Source organism: Mirounga angustirostris, unplaced genomic scaffold, assembly GCF_029215605.1.
Source record: "Mirounga angustirostris isolate CCGP_5_RB_7025 unplaced genomic scaffold, mMirAng1.0.hap1 SCAF_1, whole genome shotgun sequence".
In the NCBI taxonomy this organism is placed as follows: domain Eukaryota; kingdom Metazoa; phylum Chordata; class Mammalia; order Carnivora; family Phocidae; genus Mirounga; species Mirounga angustirostris.
In genome coordinates this window covers 61,790,274-61,815,288 of record NW_026991709.1, presented here as the reverse complement: position 1 = coordinate 61,815,288, position 25,015 = coordinate 61,790,274, and positions in this window count along the sequence as shown.

Genomic DNA, 25,015 nt, shown 5'->3' with positions numbered 1-25,015 from the left:
AGGGCACATAGGCCCTCATGTAGGACATTCTGATTGGAAATCCTTTCTTTAAAGCTCACTGCATTTTAACTGAGACTTTGTTGGGCCTGCATTTGAATTTGGCTTCTTCCTCTTCCCAATTTGGCTTCTTCCAGCTTCCTTTCACAAATGTTGATTCCTACACAGTCTTAGTTCTGCTTCTGTGGAACACACTTCCACCTTTTTCTGCCATCCTTAGATGGTGCCTCTCCCCTATTCACAGGATGGCTGCAGCAGTTTCTAGAACGATGTTCTTTTTTTTTTTTTAAAGATTTTATTTATTTGTTTGACAGAGAGAGACACAGTGAGAGAGGGAACTCAAGCGGGGGGAGTGGGAGAGGGAGAAGCAGGCTTCCCGCTGAGCAGGGAGCCCGACGTGGGGCTCGATCCCAAGACCCTGGGATCATGACCTGAGCCGAAGGCAGACGCTTAACAACTGAGCCACCCAGGCGCCCCCTAGAACGATGTTCTTATATGACCTTATACAAACGTCGTGTGGGCAGCGTTGTAGCAATCAGGGCAATCAAGGAGGCACTTTATCTCATTTTATAATGAATAAATATTTCCCATAATTCCCCAGCAAAGTTAACTCTCCATCTTAAAGGTCAATATTGGGTCACGTGACCAACCCCAGCTGTAAGAGAGGCTAAGAGAGTGAATGGATTCGTTCTTAAATCTCTATCTTGACTCAGACAGTAGGGAAGAAAGGCCATGTGTCTGGAAAAGAATTTCTCTATGGCAAGTTTTCAAACTTTTACGCTTGTGTACCCATAAAAGGAATTTGGAAAACAACCTATTTTTTTGCACACTATTAATTTCGCATCAAAACCTGTTTGGTTGCAAATTTAAATGATTTTGTAAAGGGTGTGGTATCCAACATTTGTAAATTTTTAAATTAAAGATGTATTACTCTTTAAATGCCTCCAGTGGAATCTGCAACAGGTTATTTATTTTTTTTTAAATGGGAATTTTCAAACATACACAAAATCAGAACGGTATAATGATCCTCGTGAACTTATCTTCTAACTTAAAATCAACATTTTGCCATTCTTGTTGCTTATATGCCCTCCTGATATATTTTTTTTTTTTCTATTTGTTGGAGTATTTCAAAGCAAATCACAGACATCGTATCATTTCATTCACAAATATTTAAACATTATGTCTACACAAAATCCAAAATACCATTATGTCACGACCAGCACATTTTACAGTAATCCCTTCACAGTGTCTAATATTCGGTATGTGCATAATTTCCCCAGCTAGTTTAAAAAGTATTAGTCTTCTCTTTGTTTGAATCAGTTCACATATTGCCTTTGGTTGATTGCTCTTCAGTCTCTTTCAAAATCCATAACGTTTTCTTTTTAAAATTTTTAATATTTATTTCATATTTATTAATTTTATTTTTAAATTTCCTATGCCATTTATTTATTGAGGAAACAGTATATTTTGTCTTATAGAAGTTTCCATATCCTGCATACAATCAATGTGCTTTCATAATACAATCAATGTGTCTTCATGGTATTGTTCAACGTGTTCTTCTTTCCTCCCATATTTCTGAGAAACTGGAAGTTGGATCTAGTAGTTTGATGAGATTAAGAATTACTAATTTCATGAGGCTCATCATAGTAGGTTGTGATAGTAAGATTCATCAGTGGGTTCTGGTATTGTCAGCCTGATCCAACTATATAAAATTCACTATAACTCAGTAAAATAGTTTTTTAACAGCTATGCTCATGGTGTCCTGATTTCATTAAGCTTACAAAATTGGGACTTTCTAGTCTATCATTCTTCTTATGTTTATCATCTGTGGTTTCCTATAAAGAAAACTTTTTTCCTATCAACTGTCTGGTTAGTCTGAAAAATTGCAAGTCTTGATCTTTTCCCTTAATCAGTTTTCAGAATAATGAGACACTGCCCTAGCAACCTTCAAGGGTTATGAATGAGGGTTTTTAAAAAAAAGATCATTGTGAACTTGTGGACTTTTATATGTGGTTCAATCTGTTGCAGTCATTACTATTGCTACTACTACTACTATTGCTCAGAAGTTCTTGTTTTTTTGGTCATGGAAGCCTCTGTAAACTTGCTTTTGTGTCATTTTGATATGACCCCAATAGTCTTTGACATTGTCTTTCCATTAGTCATGGCAAGGCTCATATTATAAATGTCCTGTTCCAGATATGGAATCAGCCATTGTTCTGAAAGACCAGTTTTTTTGGTTGTTGTTATTTTGTTTTTGTTTTTAGTCAAAACACAAATGATAATTTAGAAATGACAATCTGGACACACTCTAGAGCTTTGATAATCCCCGTTACTCTAAAAAGGGTAAAAACACCAAAGCAAACCTTTAACAGTGAACCATTTGACATTATTTCTTTTTCTCCTTGAAATTTAATTCTCATTGCACATCTCCTGCATAGTTTTACTTTAACAAAGTATGTTTTTACTTTTGAAAGTATGCAATTGATCATCCTATCATAACTCTCTGAAACAAAAACTATGCATAAATTAAAATGTGAAATTTTTCTTTATTCTATGCAATCGTATGTCTCTACATCTTAAATGCTTTAGTATACCACATAAACTTTTCACAAAAGTTAGTAAAAATGTTTCCCATAAAGATCTACATAAATGTTTAATACATATAAAACAGCTCTCATGTAAGTTTTTTTTCTTAACTTAAAGATGTATGGTTAATCTGTCTGAGAAGTAAAATGGAAGTTTTTTCCTTCCTTTAATTGAAATCATGCAAAATATGAAGCTGAGGCAGAGAACTACACAGGGTGAATGAAAGCATTTCCCTAGACCTTTCTCATAACAGAATAATAAAAAGGCAGAGGGGGAGCCTTTCATAACAGATTAATATTGTACAGCATGCTTCTTACATATTTTGGATCTTATAATTCTAAAACAGGTAGATAAGGCACAGAGTCTTTCTTTTGGTACAGTATTTACCTGGATGAAATAATGTACCATCTCCTTTCTTAGCAGGCCTTCACTAGCTTCCTTCTACTGTAGGGCTCTTCCTCAGACCCCAGGATTTCTTTTTTTTTAAGATTTTATTTATTTATTTGACAGAGAGAGACACAGCGAGAGAGGGAAACACAAGCAGGGTGAGTGGAAGAGGAGAAGCAGGGAGCTTCCCACTGAGCAGGGAGCCCGATGCGGGGCTCGATCCCAGGACCCTGGGATCATGATCTGAGCCGAAGGCAGACGCTTAACGACTGAGCCACCCAAGTGCCCTGACCCCAGGATTTCTTTGATGGTAATCAAGGGTGACAAAAGTGAGGTCCTAAGAAGAACTATGTCTTCACTCCTCTGCTATGCCCTTTGATATTTGAATTCAGAAAATCCCAGCATTGACCAAAATACCCTGCTTCTAATTTAGCACAACATTCTGCAGATTTCATGTTGTCCCTGTGTTTGAATCAAGGATTCAGGTTTTTGAATCCTGGGCCAATGTCACGTAGTAAAACTCTGGATAGGTAGGAGGTAGGCCTTTCTTCTTAAAGTGGGGGAAAAAAGCAATAATCAAAGAAGTAGTGGCAAAGAAGAACACTAGCATATTAATTAAATAATACAAAAAATTTGAGGGCCAGAAAAATGAATTACTTAAAATCATTCGTGCTTTTATACCTCTGTGTATAGTTTTTGTGTACCCCCAGAGGTACCTCACTTGGAAGACTGCTGTGCTAAAGTATATATCCAATAGTGGGAATGGAGTTTCCTTGGTTCAACACACATAATCGTACTAAAGCCTGCCAGACTGCTCTTTAGTTTGGCTTTACTATTTTACACATTCCCACCAATAAAATCCTACTTTCTTTTAATCTTGGCAACACTTGTTATTATCCAACTTTTATTATTATTATTACTTTTTGCCAATCAGGAAGGTGTAAATTGGTATCTCAAGGCAGTTTTAATTTGTGTTTTTCTAATTATTTGTATTCATGCTATGCATATGGCTTTTTCCTTCTGGAAATTTTATTTTTTTAATCCCCTGCCCGTTTTCTATTGAGCTCTTTGCCTTGGTCTCATTGATTTAGAATTTCTTGCATGTCCTTCATATTAATCTTTTTAGGATTTAAAATATACTCTCAAATGTCATCTAAAAGTACATCACCTTTCAATTTTTATCAATAGTAATCCACGTTGAACATAAATACTTCATTTCCGGTATAGTTAAAGCCAGTGATTATTTTATTTCCCTTACAGTTTGTGCTTCCTGAGTCTTATTTAAAACTTATGTTCCCAGGCACCTGGGTGGCTCAGTTGTTTAAGCGACTGCCTTTGGCTCAGGTCATGATCCTGGAGTCCCTGGATCGAGTTCCGCATCGGGCTCCCTGCTCAGCGGGGAGTCTGCTTCTCCCTCTGACCCTCACCCCTCTCATGCTCTCTCTCTCATTCTTTCTCTCAAATAAATAAATAAAATCTTTAAAAACAAAAACAAAAAAACTTATGTTCCTACTCCCAAGGTAACACATATATTCCCTTAATTTCTTGTATTAGTGCTATTATTTAACTTTTCACATGTAGATTGTAAATCTGTTTGGATTTCATCTTTGTGTGTAAGTATAAGGTAGACTTTCAAGTTTATTGTTCTCCATTTAATGAACCTAGTTTCCCCCATTATCTATTACACAATTACTCCTTTATAGATTTTTATTACTATTTTATTATGTATATAGTTCCTGTATATGCATAGATCAGTTTATAAGCTCTTTATTCTGTCTCTTTTGGCCTATTTGTTTATTTCTGTGACAATTTTATGATGTTTTTATTACTATGACTTTATAATGTGTCTTAACGCTGCTCAAATTTTCTGTGATCTACTGTTTGAAAGTAGATTTAGAGATCTACAATTTTTATTTGTTTGTATATATTTTAGAATAAAATTGTCAAATTTCTTTAAAATACTGCTGCCAACATGCTAGTATTTTTATTGGGAATTAAATTTAATTTCTAGATTAACCTATGGATAATACACATCTTTACAAAGTTATCTCATCCATGAATGAAGTGTCAATCATTGTTTATTTGAATCTATTCTTATAACTTAGATTTTAATTTTTTTCTCTGTAAAGATTTTGTATACTTTTGAGCAGGATAATTTCTAGATACTTTCTATCTTTTGTAGTTATTATGAATGGCACTTAATTTCTATTATATCTTCAAGTTGTCTATTTCTGGTGTTAGATGTTTGTGCAAAACAGATGAATGCTTTCGGTTTGTACCAGTTGATCTTCTAAGTATGTCAGAAGTTTATTTTGAGTTCTAATGGTTTATATGAAAAGCCCGTTGATGTTTTTAATGTAAATGATCATACCATCTGCAAACAGTTATGGCTTTGTCATAGATTTTTCAATCCTTGTAGCTCTTTCCTCTTTTTTTTTTTAATTATTTATTTGAGAGAGAGAATGAGATAGAGAGAGAGCACATGACAGGGGGGAGGGTCAGAGGGCGAAGCAGACTCCCCGCTGAGCGGGGAGCCCGATGCGGGACTCGATCCCGGGACTCCAGGATCATGACCTGAGCCGAAGGCAGTCGCTTAACCGACTGAGCCACCCAGGCGCCCAGCTCTTTCCTCTTTTTCATGTGCTTTTGCATCAGCCAGAACCTCTAGTACTACATTGAATGGCAAAAGTAATAATGCACGTTTTTGTCCGTTTTCCAGATTTGTAATGGAGTGCCTTTTTGTAGGATGCCTACAGTAGATTTGGTATAAAATAAAATTTCCAGAAGTGACTTATTCCAAGTATTCTGAGATTTCTTTTTTACCTGTTTGGTTTTGTGAATAGTCATAAATAAATATTGAACTTTATCAAAAGTTTATTTTTCTACATTTAGAAAAATAGATGACTCTTTTTCCCCTTTAGGTCACTAATGGATTGTGTTATGTTGATAGATTTTTCTGATGTTAAATAATCCTTTGGCTTGGTAAGTTTATTTTTTTTAGTAGTCTCTCGGATTTGGTTAGATAATTTTTATTAGGATTGCCTCAGGGATGTTCATAAATGGAATTGTTAATGTTTTTATACTCTTATGTCGTTATCTTTACAATGGCAGGGTTTGTTTTCATTTTTTTCCTATTAAACAATTTGTGTAAGATATGAATTATCTTTTCTTTAAAATTTTGATTTTCCTATAAAAGTCTCTGTCCTGGGACTTGTAGCAAGAAACCTTAAATTGCCGTTTTACGTTTTGAGTGGTTATTGATCAGTTTTCTAATTTTTGTGCCAAGTTTGGCAGTTGTTCCCATTACTTTGGCTGTATAACAGATGATCTCAAGACTTACTGGTAAAAACAAAGATGTTTTATCCTCACAGATTCTTCAGGTCAGGAATTCAGACAGAACTATAGTGGGATGGCTTGTTGCTCAGTGGTGATGTCCCTCCACTGGAAGAATTGTAGATTAAGGGCAGAAATCACTTGAAGGCTCATTTATTCGTATACCTGACTGTCAATGCCAGCTTTCAGCTAAGACCTCCGTTCCTTTCCCTGTGGGCCTCTCAATCTGGTCTCACTGTGTTGTCTTCCCACATCAGCTAATTTGGGCTTTGAGCTTGGTGGCTGGCTTTCCCAGAATGAGAGAAACAAATAGCATGGAGAATCATGTAGCAATTCAGTTAGCCACACTGTACTGGTCAGAGCAGCCTCAAACCTGTCCAGATTCAAAGACAAGAGAAATGGACTCATCTCTGATGAAGGAGGGGGAAGATTCTAGAAGCACATGTAGACATTTATGAAAAATAAAATGTCTCACAGTCATTTGTATATTTTTTCAGATGGATTTCTCATCTGTTTCCATATGTATGAGTGAATAGTTGGTTGTGATATTCTTCTTGCAAGTTGCTGCTTTGTCTTTGGATACGCCCGATTTTGTATTCTGTATTTTACTTGATTGAAAATGTTTCCTTTTCCTTTAATAAATCATCAGAGGTTTGTCTGGTCTTAATAGAACTGGCTTTATTTTCTAATTTATTTTTTTAAACTTGGCTTTAGATTTAAGCAGTATTTGTTATTGTATTTTGTTCTGTGTTTCTTGATGTTTGCCTTTTTCTTCAGTAATAATCTCCTTATTTCAATTTGGTTGTTCCTCTTTTCCAGTGAATCAAGTAGAATCATGTTTCATTTTATTTTAATCTTTATTTTTCTTCTTTTCTGATGTTTTTAAAGTAGATTTTTTTAAGATTTTATTTATTTGTTTGTTTGTTTATTTATTTGAGAGAGAGCGAGAGAAAGCCCGAGTAGGGGGAAGAGGCAGAGGGAAAGGGAGAAGCAGGTTCCCCGCTGAGCAGGGAGCCCGACGAGGGGCTCGATCCCAGGATCCTGGGATCATAACCTGAGCCGAAGGCAGATGCTTAACCGACTGAGCCACCGAGGCCTCCTCTTTTCTGATGTTTTTAAAACTATACATTTTCCTCAAGTTCTGTGTTAGCTGTGCCCTGCCAGCTCTCATATGCAGTGATACCACTATCGCTCCATTCTAAGTGTTTCATACTGATGATTTTGTGTTAGCTTGAAGGTAATTTAAGAGCAAGCATATTAGTCCCAAGACATAGGGGATATCTTTGGCTTGTTTTTATTATAACTACTCTAATTTTATTTGCAATATGGTTAGAGAACATAGGTGGATGCTGATTCTGTGGAATTGATTAAGCCTTGATCTCTGGACTGGTGCAAATTTACTTTTTGTGAGTATTCCATGTAAGTTGAAAAAGAATCTGCTTTGTTAGGGGTTTTTTTACCCTAATGAGGCTTTAGCAGCTGCCAGCTCTGACCAGTGATTCTGGGGACAAGGAACAGTGGGCAGGTAAGGATCTGCCCTTCACTGGGGAAGAGGGGTCACAGCAGAAGAGGCCCCCTTGGTGTCCCAGCCCGTCCCCATTCTTACACACAAGCGAGAAAAATCTCTCTCTCTTTCTCTCTCACTCTCTCAGAGGTCTCTTTCATCCATAAGCCTCTTTCTCATTTCCGGGGCATCTTTGGGGTTGGCTTTTGGGAGGGGATCAAATAGCCTCTCTTAATTCTCCAGCTTGTCATTGTCCATACCTGTGTAAGTTGAACTGAGTGGTTTTCCTTAGAGTGAAGAATCTTAAATTATAAAATACACACACATTAGGACTGCCAAATGCTTCCGCAAAAACGGAAGAAAGGGGGATATGTATGTTTGATACTAGGAGCTCCGCAAATAAGAAGGGAAGGAAAGGGTGGGGCTACTGGTTTGAGAAAGGCCTGGAAGTAGGAATGAGACGAGTCTAACGGTTTATGTGTAACTTAGTCTGGGAGCTGGGTTGGTAACTGCTATCTGCCTTTCATTCTGAACTGAGGAATACAGCCTTCATTTCATAAAAACAAAGAAATTAAAGGATTTCCAATCAGTGATTAAGCACTAAAGCAGTGATATAAGAAAATCAAGCTGAAGTTTAGGGTAGGGGAGAGCTGAGGAGCCCATTTACAGGGTGCTCTCAGAATTTAGGCGTTAATCAGGACTTGAAGTGGCAGCCAAAGAAGGTAAGGACTATGATGAACTTACTCATAGAACATGCCTTGGAGACTGACTAGGCAGAGGGACCGGAGAGCAAAGTCGTAGGAGTCAAACAAAGACGACTAAAATTTCAATCAGTGTGTGTAAGGCAAGATTATACATTCATATTCAGAAATGCATTTGAGCTGTGATCACAAAACCACAGGCAAGTTTTCGGAAGGAGCCAGGAGAAGCAGAGGGTGGGACCACACTGCCACGTCTTACTTACGGCTGCCATCCACCGTTCTGCTAGAGCAAAACAAGTTTCCCTGGGGGGCCTTGTCCTCTCGCCCATATTTCCAAATCTAATGGTCTTCTCGGACATTTATTTTCATGTAAATAGAACCCAATAATACTGAGTTGACTTTGTCACTCTGGGTTTCCATTCTACACTGGATTTCTGGGGAGAGGATTGCCCACTTCATGTTTCAAGGACTACTGCAATCTCGTTTTCTCTGCATTTCCACTTCTGTATGCTGCCTAGTTGCAATTCAGTCAGTTGGAAATAGTGGCTAATTAAGTCTCTGTAGACTGAAATTTAATTCTTTCACCCTGAATGAGAGTGGATGGCTAAATCAAGGGTCTAGACCAGGTTTGTCCCCACAGTGTATATCCTTCCTCCTTCATGTCTCCTAAATGCTGAATCTAATCTCCCTTCCTTCACCTGAATTTCAAAAAAAAAATGTTTTGGGTTCTTCCAGTGTAGAAGGTATATAAAATGGATGTGCTGTGTATCCCCCCCTGGCCCCCCGCCTCCGCTTGGTGTGCAGGATCCTAACCTGTTTCAGATGCAGGATCTTTGTGCATTTAAACCCCAAGGAGAGGGGGGCAGAGTCCCCCTCTCTCTCTGCCCCTCCCCTGGGCTGTCTCTCAGCTTTCCCCAGAAGAACCCATCTTCAGCAGCCCATTTCCTCTGTGACAGCTTTTAGGCCTCCCAGCTGTGTCTGTCCTTGGCTGCCTTCCTCTGCCTGTAGCCTGCAGGATGCTTCAGCAACTCCAGCCCAAGGGCTTACATTTCTGCTCTGACAGTGGGTTAGAAGGGTTTGGGTTTTTTCTTCTCCTTCTTTCTTTCTTTGTTTTGTGTTTTTGTCGTTGTTATTCAATTTACACATTCTAGAACTGTCATGCTGGACCAACCCTCCCATCCAACCGCTGTCAGACCCCACCCTCATATGAAGACAGTCAGAGCAAACAAGAAACAAGCAATGTACGAAGAGAAATTTCAAAGTGTATTCAGAGAAACGTGTTACTTCAAAGGCAGTAGCGAGGTCCCCCTGGAGCTCATTACTGTAGTTGGTGAGATAAGGCAGGGAGGGAGCTGCTCAGTTGGTTCCCAGGGGATGGAGAAAATGGAAAAGGAAAAAAAAAAAAAAAGAAAAGCCCACAAGAAGTGCAGTTTGTCTGTTTTTTAAACTATTGACTCTATATATCCATCAGAAATGATGAAATAAACTTTGCCCCTTCTCTGGTCCCCAGAAGCTGTTCATTCACCTGATAGCCCACCGACACCTTGAAAACCATGAGCTCTTGGGCAGGGTATGTCTTTTCCACTATGGAATCCATACAGCTGCAGGAGAAAGGGAAGAATGGCAGGCTAAGCCTGTTGAATAACTGCAGTTGAGGTGCTGGGGCAGAAGAGCAGGGAGGACCCACAGTGCCCCTCAGACTTGCACTGGACTTCAGAATGGAAAGCTACCATGGGCAGCCATGGAAACCCCAGGATGAGCCTCTTCCACTTTTGGGGAGCTGGATTTGATTTTAGTCGCAAAAGTTATGGGTATGAGGATACATTTCCAGCAAAAGTAACTGGGAAGGGGAATTCTGTTCTGGTAGTAATAGATTTGTTTTCTCTTATTGTAGATTGTGCATACCTCTCCTATAAGCTACTGAGCTTTTTCTGTTTGTCCCAGCAAGCTTGTTTTGCTCATTAGATCATGACATTTAAGGTCAAGGGAAAGGATTTTTGTATTTCAGTTACGTTTTGTTTGCGTTTCCATCTCTGAACTCCTCACGGAGTCCCAAAAATAAAAGATATCAAATAAAATTGCTTTTGAACTTGGAATATCTTATGGCCATCTTTTTTCTCAGGCTTATTTTTCAATATATATGCAGTGAAATCCACTCCTTTTGGTGTACAGTTCTATGTGTTTTGACAAATGCAGAGTTGTATAACACCACTACAATCAAAATACAGAATGGTCCCATTACCTTCGCCTCACCCCCACCCCCAAGACCCACAGGTACTTGTACTAATCCTTTGTAGTTAAGGCTTCCCTACTCTTTAACCCTGGCAATGACTAATCTGTTCTCTGTTCCTATAGCTTGCCTTTGCCAGAATGTCACATAAATGGAATCTTATAGTATGTGGTGTTTGAGTCTGTCTACTTTAATTTTGCACAGTGCATCTGAGATCCATCCATGTTGTAGCATGTAGAGGGACTGTGTTAATTTTTATTACTGAGTAGTATTCCATTATATGGATATGCTACAGTTTGTTTATGCATTCCCCAACAGAAGTACATTTGGGAACGTTTCCTGTTTGGGAGGTTACAGAGAAGGTGCTCTAAACATCAGAGTAAAGGTTTTTGTGTGAACATAAGTTTTCCTTTCACTTGGATACATATCTTGGAGAGGGCCATATACATTTTTGTTGAGTGAATGAATGAATGCATTAGTCAATATGATTTTCTTTTCTATAAGCCATGCTCAGTTTCTTACTTTCAGTTGCCATCAATATAGCGAAGCTGGTATTTCCAATGCCGTTTTTTGTGTATAAACCTAGTTTCTAGGATCACTAACATAGCATTTCTACCTGAAACCTCACTTCAGATGTGAGCATGACTTGATGAGGGGTTTAATTTTTATTTACAGAACTTCAAGGACATAGAGTTCTTAATCCCCTTTCTTGCTCATTTGGGCAGAGCAAGTCTGATCTCCTTATGGTAAAAGGGGGTGGGGGACTAGCAGGCTCACGTGTGTTTCACCTCCAGAGTTTCTTTCTAGGATGTGGCTAGGTAATGCTGTGAATTTATAAATCCTGGAGTCGTCTTCTACCCCACTGCATTCCTTAACAAGGCAAGAATAGCCTATAAATCTCTTTCCCCTATGTATACAGAGAGAGTAAAGGATTATTTGGGCATATTATACAAAAGGGTATCACTGAGCTATTACTATGTATGTATCAACTCTAAATCAGATACCATTGTGAATGAGTCCAAGTCCCCTCTGATTCATGTACATAGGGCTGCACTAAGCAAAACTAACTAAAAATAATTACTAATTTTTATTTTTTTGAAACAGTTTTTTTCACCAAGCAGTCCCATAAAGATGCATTTTATTGCTGTGTGAGTGCATCAAAACACTTTATATTGAATATAATTTAGAATACATTAATTTAAAGTAGAACATACACTATAAGTTAAACCTTACACTGGTCTCTGCTTCTGAGTAATCTCAATTCTTTTTATATCGTGTTGAGACAAGCCAAACTTCAAAATGTACCATCAAATTGTCCTCAGTGATAATAGTCTTCATTTTTATCTATCATGATTGTGATCATCATGAAATCAAATGAGGTATGAGAAGCAGCCTAATGTTAACACCCATACAAAGAACAAATTTTAGAAATGTTATCACCATTACCTTCAAAGAGCTCAGTTGCTCTTATCTATTTTTAGGTTATAGACCCCTTTGAAAATCTGATGAAAATTATTTTCAGAAAAAAATACATTTACACATGTGCAAACAAAATTTTATTTGAAATTTCAGGAAGGCAACAGAATAAATGAAATCCATCTATAATTTTCTTAATGATCCATGTTCAGGTTAAGAACTCAAAAAAAAAAAAAACTTTTCTTGCATACACATACCTGTTTGACTTGTGGGAAGAGCTTGTATTTAAAAGTAGATAGACGGCTGGGGCACCTGGGTGGTTCAGTCGTTGAGCGTATGCCTTCGGCTCAGGTCGTGATCCCAGCGTCCTGGGATCGAACCCCGCATCGGGCTCCCTGCTCGGCGGGAAGCCTGCTTCTCCCTCTCCTACTCCCCCTGCTTGTGTTCCCTCTCTCGCTGTGTCTCTCTCTGTCAAATAAATAAAATCTTTAAAAAAAAAAAAAAAAGTAGATAGCCGGGCCTAGGAGAGAGAATCTGATTCTAGCATTTGACCAGAAGGATTTATTTAAAAATCATGTGTAAAAAGTTATTATTATTATTATTTTAATATTGTTATTTACTTTATTATTATCATTATTGTTCAGGAGAACAGTAGAAATGCAAGCCTTATGGGAACTATAGGTCTAGTAGAACATTTTTTCCTGTGCCTACCACAGTGTCCATAGAAGAGGCTCAATAAACATTTGAGAAAAGAAGAAAACAAAGAAGGAAGGAGAGAAAGGAGGGAGGAGGGGAGGAAGGGAGAGAAAAAGGAAGAAAGACATCCTGCGGTCAGGGCATGTGTGGTAGAAGGGAAAGAGGTGACTATGGTAGCATACTCCCAAAGTGACCAGGGCATGGATTATGTTTCTTGATATAAATATAGAAAGAACATTCCAATGAATGCTAAAAAGACAAAAAGGTTTCCTGAACACAGCAAGCTGATCTTGAATACAAATCTGGCCTTGAGGTCAGTGGCACTCTATAGGCAAATGGCATGCCTACTGCTACTGTCAGTAGTGGTTTGGGAGGTGGAGGGCAGCTCATGTTTTTTCCACCCTGGTTCTAGTTGCAGATCAGGCTTGGTCTAGTCGGAAGCACACTTTTGATCTTGGTTCCTTCTCCCACAGAACAGCTCTCATCAATTTCTCAACAGCATTGCCTATGGGCTTAGTGAGTTATTTTGCGAGGCTGCCATTTTCCTTGTACTTACCTGAGTTCACATCAATTAACATCAAAGTAGACAATGTGGAGAGCACTGTCTCGGTTGTCCCCTCCATGTCTTCCTGCCCCACATCAAACTCCACACGCCTAGAACTCTTCAACTTCTTGGGAAAGAGTAGATAGTCACTGTAGCCAACCAGTCTGAACATCAATCTTGGTTGTCACTAGCTGGGCTAGTGAGCTCTTAACTTCTCTGAGAAGTTAAGAAGCTCTTAACTTCTTTGAGACGTTTAGGATTTTTAGGATTGTGGAAGCAGCTGTGCATGAGTCAAATGGGTATATTAGTCCAGAAATTATAGGGCCTCTTCATATGAGTATACCAGTCATAAGCTTTTACCCTTTGCTAAGGCAGCAGAAAGAGCTAGAGCCAAAAGGAAGGGAGATGTAAAAGGGAAAGCATGGGGAGGAGAAAGAGATGGTAGCAAGTTCCAGGAAGGTGATGGGTACATGGCAGAATTGGAGTCCAGGAGCTTTACTAGAAGAAGGAAATTCAGACTCAAATACCAGGGTCTCTAGTCCATATCGACCATCATCCATGCTCCCCACTCGTTTTGTCTCTAGGAAATGGACGAATATAAGTATATGCTTTCATATACCTGCATTATTGGTAACATTTTCTTTCCATTCTCTTTTTTTTTTTTTAATTTTTTCCCTCTCATTTTAAATATCCTTAAGCCCTTGCTTGTTCTTTGGGTGGAAGGAAAAACTACTTCATATTTTTCTAACATATATAATCCATGTTCTTATTTGCTCCATAAGGTCCTATTTACTTGGAATACTCTTATGTTCTAATCTTGGGAATATAAGTTTAGGCATTAATATGCTACAAAGAAATCCCTCTGGTGGCTTATTGCCTTTAAACTATATGTATTTACACTCCTGCATCCATTTACGTTCCAGCAAAATATGCATTTATGAAGTGCTTTGCTGTTTATATAGTACTTTCATATGAATTTTCACATCAGGGCATCATAGAAACTGGTTCAGAAAGGGTTAGTGACCAAGGTCACAAGGCAGTGAGATGTCAAACTAAAATATATGTTAGATAGTCCCATTGCCATGTACAAATTAATTTTGTACCCCTGATAAATTAAACAAACACTGTTATCTATATATGTGAAATAATTACATATGTGTATATATATGTATATTATAATTACATATATAATCACACATATGTATCTGTGTAAGCATTTTCCTATTGTCAACATTTCATTAGTTTCTTCTTTATGAGTTTGAATAGCAGTTTTAATTTTATAAACAAAAAAATGTGGACATGTTGAAATGTTCAGTGAACTGAATATTTCTATATCTTGGAAAAATCTTTGGAATACTAAGGGCCACATTACTTAAGCATGTAATTCTGGGGCTGGTAATCTCCCTCAGAAAAATCTCAGGTATCAGTAATTTTCTTTTAAATCATAAACAGTGAAAGTGTTTATATAATTTATTTGCTGCTGTTTTGTTTCAAGATGGCAAATTTATCTACACATCACACAGAAAGCATGCGTACCCATCACCTCCTTCAAGCAGGTCCTGTTCTAGTCACCGGTGCATACACTATCTTTATGAAAACACAAAATGTCACAGAGTTAAAATGAAACAGGCTTTACTTAGTTATGAATATAAATGAACTAGATCCAGAAATGTTTTTCTTTGTGTTTAACAAAGAATGTCCAATCATCTTCTGTAATGTTATGTACAGAAGTGCTAGTAAACATGTTTCTACATTTTCTATTAAAGTATCAGACCGACAATTAAGATGCTCAGAGATACAAACTCTTACTGAGAAATCTTCACTGGTCAAATATCCCTACTTAGTACTTTGCCTCTGTAGTATGTGGGTCTAGCAGCAGGTCTTCCTGCCTTTGCCCCACAAGCTCAAACTTGGGGACTCCCAACGCTGGAATCTAATTTCTACTTTAGGGGAATATGCATCTGGAAGAAGACAAAAGGAGAAAAAAGGCTCTAGGAAGACTAATCACAGGATTGAAGGAGAATATGATTGTCTAAACTGAAGGTAAACCTGTCCTTAGACACTCCAAAGACTCCCCTTGCATCTCTGGGAGCCGGGCCAGAAATATGAGGGCGGATCTTCAATGCCCAAAATATGGAGCAAGTTGGGTGGGCCAAGGTGGGGCAATTGCAAAAGGGATTTTCTTTCAGTTTGGTGCCTGAGTTCCCTGTCTTACTAAACTTTGTTGATGGTGCCATCTTCCAACAAGACTCTACTTGCATTTTTCCTGCAGATTGCCTGTGGTATAGCCTGTCCCCCAGCTTTGTCCCTGACCTGTTGTCTTTTTAACTTCCCCTGCCTGATTAGATGTCACTGAGTCCTCTTCACCCCCAGGGACTAAGACTTATTGATGATTAGTAATGTAATTGCCCTACCTGAACCACCTGTGAAAACATGGCCTGAGTCTAGTTTCAACCTTACTGTTCATCCTGCTTGTGAAATGGAACAGTTTCTTGGCCTGACCACATTGAGATTTTCTTCTTCTGCCCCTTTTTCTTACCCTTTGCCTGCTCCATTGACATATCCCATCCCCTTGCTACCCCCATCCCACTCTGCAGACCCCATTTCAGTATATCCTTCCTTCATCACCCATATCATTAGTCCTTCCCTGTGTTCCCAGAACTCTCGCCTTTTTCATTATAAAACATAGGATTTTCTCCCTCCTACACCTATTCTTTTCTTTCCTCTAAAATCCTTCATGCTGCTCTTTCTTCCCTCTTAAGAGTCCTATCCCTATATCCCTAACTGAGCTTCTTTCTTTCCTCTATAATTTTGGGGACTCCAAACTAGGATTTATGTTTCTTATTCTACCCTGAACAAGAACCACTGGCCCCGCTCCCCCCAAAATGATACCCATCCCTTCATTTCCACCCACAGTTCTCATCCTTACTGAGACTTGAAGCTGCCTAAATGGAGTAGAGTTGGAGATTCCTCATTGCTAGTCAAGGAGTAAGGAAGGGAAGGGAATCTGCCACCCAAGTTAGCAAAAGAACAGGGAAAGGAGAGGACATAGTCAGGAAAATGTGGTACTGGGTCTTTTCCAGGAAAATATTATTAAATGTGGAATTCACTCGTTCATTCATTTCATTCAGCAACTGTTTTTTGAGTACATATTTTACACCAAGCCTTATATCAGGTCCTAGATGCTAGAACATGAGGCATTTATGTGTGCCAAACAATGTGCTACTTTACAACCACATTCTCATTTAAGCCTCAAAATAATCCAAAGAAGTAGGTATGATTGTTATCTTCACTTTAAGGAGCTATGATCTCTGAAGTTAAATAGCTTGCTGAAATTTACACAGTTAATAAAGTAACTCTGCTATATTCTTTTTCTTCTCAATTAGGGTTAAGTATATTGTACATTAAGGATTGAGCATAGTGTGTATTATGGCAATTATTAAGTGCCATAAGGAAATTCTTATTTCTAAGGGAGGGTGGATAGACTTCCAAACAACTGATATGTGAACTGCCAATCGGTAAATTAGAAATCCACTCTAGCCTACTTGTCTTAGGGTTATTGTTATTAATTTACATGTTACAGACTCATTTTTACTTAAATATTGTATTTGAAATCCAAAAGTGTGTGTGTGTGGTATGTGTGTTTGTATACCACATAAAATTTTTTATATAAGAGCAATTATACTCCCAAATTGAAAAAGATTTCTAAAAGGGGCTATCATGGAAAGCATCAAATTAAAAGTAGAACAAGTGGATTAGGTAGAGAAAACAAGCCAGTTGCAAAATATCTCCATCTTATATTCTCTAATTTGTCTGGCCATGGAGTGATCTTTCCAGTTATTCTGGCTATGGCAATGTACAACTGTGGGAAACCATCTCATTCCACAGACAGGCACAAACACCATAAAAATCCCTTGAACGCATCCGGGGGATTCTGCCATGTCGCCTTTTCCATCCTCCAGTCAGCGACACCTGGCCACTTCATTGGCCAAATGAAAGGGGATACTTTGAAAGACACTCTCAAGTTGCTGGACAGAAAATTTAAATGAATCCAGTTTACCAGAGAGCTTTCAACTGTATTCTGGCTCCCCCTAGCCGCATGGAAGCGACGTCTCTTTGCCTAAGCAGTTCAGCTGAACACTTAACTCCGAACACTGTGGGGAAGAGCAAAGATTTTATCTCCTCTCTATCTCTCTTGTTTACTCTTCTGAATCCACTGTTGTTATTGCATTCAGCTGCAGAGACCGGATGAAAATAAAGCAGCCATGGTCAGAAGAGGGTACTCAAGGTAGAGAATGAAAAGGCAAATGTTACTGTGGGGATTGTTTTTTGAGATGCTTTATGAATGTCTTACAAAGATAACATCAATTCCCCTTGTCAATATCTTTATTGGTTTTTACCCCAAAGGGACTGGGCTGAATGTGCTTACTTATTAAAGCACCTGGGTCTCACATCTAACCTCTGTTATTTTTACATGTAATGTCAATTCATCCTTGTGTAACCCTGCAGGCAGAGGGGTTGGGGGCAGTCTGGTGGGAGGCACATCAGACACAGCAAAAGCAACTACCTGGCAGCCGTGGAGAGAGATGTCCCAGAGGCCTTCCCATACATTGAGAGCTTCTGCCAAGCAAGAGAAGCTTTAGGAATGGGAAAATTAGAGATGTTTTGCTTTCTTCCCCTTACCAAAGTCTACCGTTACTGTTTCTTTTGAAAGACAACAGAAGACATCCCCAAGCGGCTTCTAGTGCCGTCAGAGCTCTGCCTTCAGGGCACTGACATTTCAGTGTGTTTCTTCTCTCTTGTATTCTACCATTGCATGGAGGGAATTATAAAGTGCCAAACAGATGTAGTATAATGTATTGGTTAAAATGATCCATACTCTTATCCGTGGTGCACTGCTGAATAGGTAGAATGAAGTCACTGATTGTTTCTTGGAATGGAATTCAATGAAGTCTTTTAGTTTACAAATATTAACTCAGCACCTGGTAAGGGCAAGGCAGTATTGGGAATCTGAACATCCAAAGTCATTCAGTTGACTTTTTTGCCCTTAAAGACCTCACTATCTATTGGAGGAAGATAGGCTCCTACGCACTAAAGGGATAGCAAGGTAGAGTGGGACATGGCAGGTAATGTAAACAAGGTGCTATGGGAGCATTGTGTGAAAAGCAAACCTTTTGCCTGTGATGGAGATTGGGTCAGGAGAGAGGTACCAAGGACATCTTCATAGGCTGAAGAACATTTGAGCAGAAACTGGCAGAATGGACAAGGTTTTGACAAGCTCAAAAGAGTGGCCATAGAACATTATGAGAAAAACAAACTTTGTAGAGGGAAGTAAAGGTGAGAAAGTCCATGGAGCCTTGAGTGGTCTTCCATGGCTCCAGTGATTGCTGCATGGATGGGGAGCTCCAGAAGGGCTGGTGGGAGATAGGGGTTGAGGTGTGTGACCTAATTGTGAAAGGTCTGAATGCCATGTGAAGGATTTCCACTTATTGTGAAGTCACTGAATGCCACACAAGCATGTCTGAGTGAAGAACAGGCATTACTAGATTGATGTTGTAGGGACAAGTATGAAGCCTCTGGAGGCTGGAGGAAAAGGGGGTAGACTGGATACAGCTAGGGAGAATGGGTGATGCAGCAGTCCCTCCCTGAAAGAGAGGAAGAGGGCCTGAACTAAGGCAGTGGTGCTAGGACCCAGAAGGGAGCCATGGTGCTGGTCAGGCTGGGAGTGCTCCAACAGCCTGGATTATCCTTGGGCTGCCCCTGAGGTGGGTTTTACCCATACTGTGCTGCACTGTATTTAATAGTTGGTACCTGCCCCACCCTCTGGTTTTATGCTAGCTTTCTTTTCAGCAGAGGTCCACATAAATCCAGCTTTCTATTAGATTCTACTCCTAGCACACTCATAATCCTCTTTCCTACTCTTAACGTAACTCTATTTTATGCCAAATGATAGAGTTACCCACAGCAAACAGACTCATTTTCTAGATTCAGAAATGTTAAGTCAATAAACCAAAAAACAACAAAAAAGAAAAAAACACAGAATAAAGTTCCCCAAGTGACAAGGGTTATAATAAAAAAATAGACACAGGTGTTCTGAGACTCAGCACTTAACCCTCAGCTACTTTCGCCCCCCACGACTCTCAACCTACTAATGTCACGCATGAGTTAACAATATGCAAAACCTCTCTGTCCTTCCATGTTGTATAAAGTACTTTAGTGCTATAGTGCAAGCAACATTTAGATAATTAATGCATGTCTGCTGTCATAATGCAGCGATTTTGCCAGAATATATGTGGGAGAATGTAGATGTATTAAACACATTTATATCTCCAGAAAAATTGAGAGGCTATGTCAAAATAAAACAACACTGTGAATAGTTTACCTTTTTATTTTTTCTCTAATTATTAGCCACATTTTTAAGCCAAGCTATATGTCTGAATGTGAGACAGATTAGGGTTATTTATTTTTACCTAATTCCAATTAGAATACACAAGATTGTCATTTCTAAAATAAATATGATTCTGTACCAACATTACCATAGCTTCGAAATCATACAAAATACTTTCTTCCGGGGCCCACTTACATAGTGCAGTAAGTGAAAACAAGCTTAAGAGTCCAAAGAGTATTTCTGGATGTCAGTGTTTGATTGCAGCCCTCCCTCATAAGCAGCAAGGTTGTTCCACCACCAGAGAGACTGGGAAGCTGCTCTCTGCGGCCAGGGCTCCCTTCTTTCATTTTGGAACATGCAGAAAGTGAGAGCAGTTCTCATGGGAAAGACTTCATGGTTTCTAAGGTCTCTCTCTGCTCTCTGACTTCCGGTGGCTCCTGGAGGACCCTAGACTGAGACCAGTGATGCCACTTGGGGCAGTGAAAGCTCTGACCTGACGTGCTAACAAAAGCACACACAGGGAAGTTTAGCAGCAGGGCGGGTGAGAGAAGTAAAATGGCGACATCGTTACTCTGCTCCTTATGGGCATTGTTGTATGAAACTTCCACCACCCTAAAGATTGCTACTGTGGGTTAGAGAAATGTTGCCTCTTCGCCCATTTTGCATAGTGTGGCCCCAGTAATTGCTCTCAGATCATCTGATGAGCACCCCTCCGAGAGAGGCACCCAATCTCCATAAGAGTTCTCTTCTGTGTTCTGGGCAGAGTTCAGAAGCTCTAGTCTAACCCCACCAATTACTTCTGAAGGTGAGAGAGGTGCAGGTCCAGCGTGGATATAAGGTCAAAGTCCCCAGTCAACAAATAAAGCTCAGCTGAAATGGAGTACGGGAGCAGGGGAGGGCGGAGGAAAAGGTATGCCATGCTTTCTTTCCAGAGATTCCCCAGTCTAACAGCTACTTTTTGATTTCTACAGATTAGCATAGCAAATTAGCATAATGACATTACACGCACACCCTTGCAGTTGTTTTCTTTCAAAGGTCGTTGTGACTGAGGAATGTAGAGAAACTCTACGTTCTGAGTGAGAATGTAGTGGATTAATTATTTAATATTGTTTTTGCAGAAATTGACATAGTTTATGGATCAGAGGAATATAATGTAATTTACTCATCCATCCCTGCTGGAAAGAATAGGGGGGAATGGTAGAGGGAAACAGGGGATGTGGATGATGAAGTCTAGTAGTTATGGAGATGATGTAGCTGCTAACGGGGCAACTCCCACAGCACCTCTGGCTCTCAGAGGTGGCAGTGAATGAAGCCAGGTTAGTTACCTGTAAAATCTGGGTGTGATCTGAATAACATTTTGACGAAATTAAACTTGGGACAGCTCCTAGATAATAGATACATGGATGTGTGAGAAAAGACCTTGATCATAGGGCCTGATCTGTGGCACGTGCCAAATCCGCATTGCTGGTAGAGAACACCAGGGACAAGCACATGCATTGCCTTCAGTCTGTTATACACATACCAGTTGCTAGAACATTGAAGAAAATATTCGTAAATCCCATTTCCTTTCAGTGCTTTATGCTTCACCGCCTTTTTCCCATTTGTGATTTATAGATGGAATGAAGAAAAAAATGTAGAAGGCAAATGGCATGGAGTGAGGATGTTTCCTAGAGGCAGAATGGCAGAGTGGTCAAGAGGCAGGTCTTTCACATCAGGCAACTGAGTACATTCCTGGCTCAGCCTTTTGCTAGCTGTGTGACCTCAGTAAAGTTTCTTAATTCCTTTCAGCTTCATCTATAGAATAGTAGTGTTTTAAATGATGATGGGAAAAGAATAGAAACAAGTTCAGTGATGCCTGGGTGGCTCAGTCGGTTAAGCATCTGCCTTTGGCTCAGGTCATGATCCCGGGGTCCTGGGATCGAACCCCACTTCGGGCTCCCGGCTCAGCGGGAAGCCTGCTTCTCCCTCCGTCTGCCGCTCCCCCTACTTGTGCTCTTTCTCTCTCTCTCAAAAACCTTAAAAAAGAAAAGAAACAAGTTCAATTACCACTAAGGGGGTAGGAGTCAAAACAAACTAAAGAGTTCGGTGTGAGCTTGCTGAGAGGTTGATGAAATTTAGAATAATCAGAATTGAATAAATCTTTACTTAAATCATGTTAATAGATACAATATATAGGCAAAAACATGACAAAAGTTTTAATAAATTTCATTGTTGATGTAATTTAAATCCTTGACACTAACTTTCATGCTTATTTTTGCTTTGTCCCAGAATACTAAAGAGCCAAAAATAGAGATATGTATAATGCAGCAAAAGATTAGAAGTTTGTCATCTGATCCTTTGGGGCACCTAATGAAAAAAAAAGCAGACATAAATAATATGAGGGAATTAGAACAAAGGAATAATTCCATTAAGTCAATTAGAGGAACTTGAGAAAGAAGATGAATATGAAGAAAACACAGCAGGTGGAATAAAGGGGCGGGGCGGGGAGTTCCTGAGACTAGTTTGTTTTCATCACTGGCCAAATAAATGCTTTTTCCCTGTGGTCTCATCCTTTAATTTTTGGAGAAAAAGGTATGAAGACATTTCTAGATGAAGACATGTAATTTAGCACATTCATACTATTTACCTTTTTGGGTAAATTCCATAGGTTGCCAGTTGAGAAAGTGAAGGTCTTGGGGCGCCTGGGTGGCTCAGATGGTTAAGCGTCTGCCTTCAGCTCAGGTCATGATCCCAGGGTCCTGGGATCGAGTCCCACATCGGGCTCTCTGCTCCTTGGGAGCCTGCTTCTCCCTCTGCCTCTCTCTCTCTGTCTCTCATGAATAAATAAATAAAATCTTAAAAAATAAATAAATAAAAAAAAAAGAAAGTGAAGGTCAGTGACAAGAACAAGGGTCAAGTCCTGGTTTTGCCTATCCTCTGCTTCATCAGTGGAGGTGGTTCTCCACTTGTAGTCTGGAAATGGACCAGAAAACTGTCAAAGACAGATAAGGGATGAGAATGTTTCCTAGACACAGTATATTGCACATGGTTGACTTGTGGATCAAATGAGATACGTTGTAAAAATAAATTTTTTTTGTAAATTATAAAATGTCATTTAAGCATTAAGTCCATCCTTATTATACTTACAGTTTCTTATAGTATTTAAATGTATTAATCGTATTTATTTATTTGTTCCCATATTTTCATCTACACACATGCCCAATCTGCCAATGTGGATGCTGGCTGAGAGCGGACTTACTGTAGTTGCATTGTCACTAAGGCTAACAATATTCATGTAGGCAAGGTAGTCCATTTATGTAGATAATATAGACCGGACAAATTCCGCCTTTCACAGCATTTCTGCAGACTTCCTTTGATAAAAATTTGTAATTATATCTCAACAGCCTCAACAGATAAAATCTTCATTGTTGGTTGTTTCTTTTTTTCTTCCAGGTCGAAGAATTACATCTACTTATAAGCAATGGACTTTTTGGATAAATAATTAATGGTTATTTAACAAGAGTTTAGAACTTTCCTGCCATTGTTTTGATTACATTAAGTTCACAAGGTGACTTTTTCAGGAAATCTGAATGGCATTTACCCGAGGTAGCAGTGATTGATTTTTGTCTGTTTTTAGAAAAGCTTTTGTTTCATTATCATGAAGTAAAAAATGGAGCCTGAAGAAAATCAAAACAAATCTAATTTCAGAATACCTGAAGCTTTGATTAAACTATCTTAGGGATCTAGGTCCATTTAGTACTTACATAATATTATTTATTTATGATTTTGACTTATGTGGAACTTCCAGTGGGAGCTCTCCTGTGAAAACCATCTTTACAGGGATGGTATTCATAAGCCAGCAATAAACTGCCTGCTTTTTACACTGGAGTCTTGGGTTCCTATACCTACATCCTTCAGAGGAGACTTAAAACCAAAGGCTTGACCATGGGCAGTGGTTGAGGATCTGATGACACATCTGTGCAAGGGGCAGGGTTAGTTTCAGTGCCTGGCCAAATTCCAGTTTGGGTGCATTCCTCTTCATATTCCTGAGGTTTCTTGGAGAAGACTTTCTGAGTTAAATTGTCTTATTCTTGTTTAGCTGCAACTGTTAAGCAGCTGCCTCAATATGCTCTCCACGTGGTAAAGTTTCTGTTGAAAACAGAATTACAACGTCAGAAGGGGGCAAAGAACAAAACAATGACAACAATGAGAGAGGCAGTAGGGATGCAATTAGAATGTGTGGTAGTGAGTCTTTTAAGGCTGATGTTCAATATACACTTGGAAGGCAATAATGACCCTGGTTATTCTTAGAAAATCTTATTTTCTTCTCCCTTGTGACTGTTACCCAGGACTATATGGATCAGTGTGACTCTTAGCCATGGGTAAGAAGGATCCCTCCATGAGTCTCATGCTTTAGAGCACCCCCGACCCCGACGAGCTATACCTCTCCTCATGGGGTGAGGATTCTTTGGGGCGCAAAGAAATAAACCCACCCAAGGACTGCACCACCCCTTGTAGTCTACGATAAAGGTTCAGGAGACTCCAAAATTCTCTGCCCAGGTAGCTGTGAGTCTGCTTCCAGGGTCTGTAAGGAACTCTTCCCTGGATCTCTTCTTCCAAGGGCACATTATACCGCTAGTGTGCACATGTCCAGGGTAGGATGGTGGCCGAGGTTGCTACCTGTGCCTGAATGTATAGCCTGGGGGCGTCAACAAGGATGTAAATCTCCTTATGATGCTGACTGAGCCAGCTGTGGGAAGAAACGGGAAGAAACTCATGGGTCAGGTGTCAAGGTTGGGGCCAAGACTCTTTGTGACACCATGATCTGGTACAGCATTCCAAGCAGTCTTAAAATTTCAAATTTTAACCTGGCCTTATGAGTCGTTATGAAGAAATATTGTGAGGATGGGAGGATAAATTCTATTTTATTATCAGTTTGTTATCTGGATTTGTAATGGTCAAATATTTAGAAATATGGCAAGCAGACCCTCTATTTTTATTTTTATTTTTGCCCCAGGCTCTAGAAACAAAGGCTGACTTGCCTTGTGGTCGGTCACATTTTCTCCTAACACTTTCTTCTCTTTTTGTTGAAAATAATGTAGGCCCTGCAACACTATTAAAATTTCATCATTTTATTCTAGTGACAACCTGAAGGGGAAAAAAAAAAAAGTTGTTCAGTTTACTTCCTGGCCAAAGTACTGTGTTCCAAGTTTTACTAATCTCCCCCAGCAATATGAAAACTCAGAATGCTGTC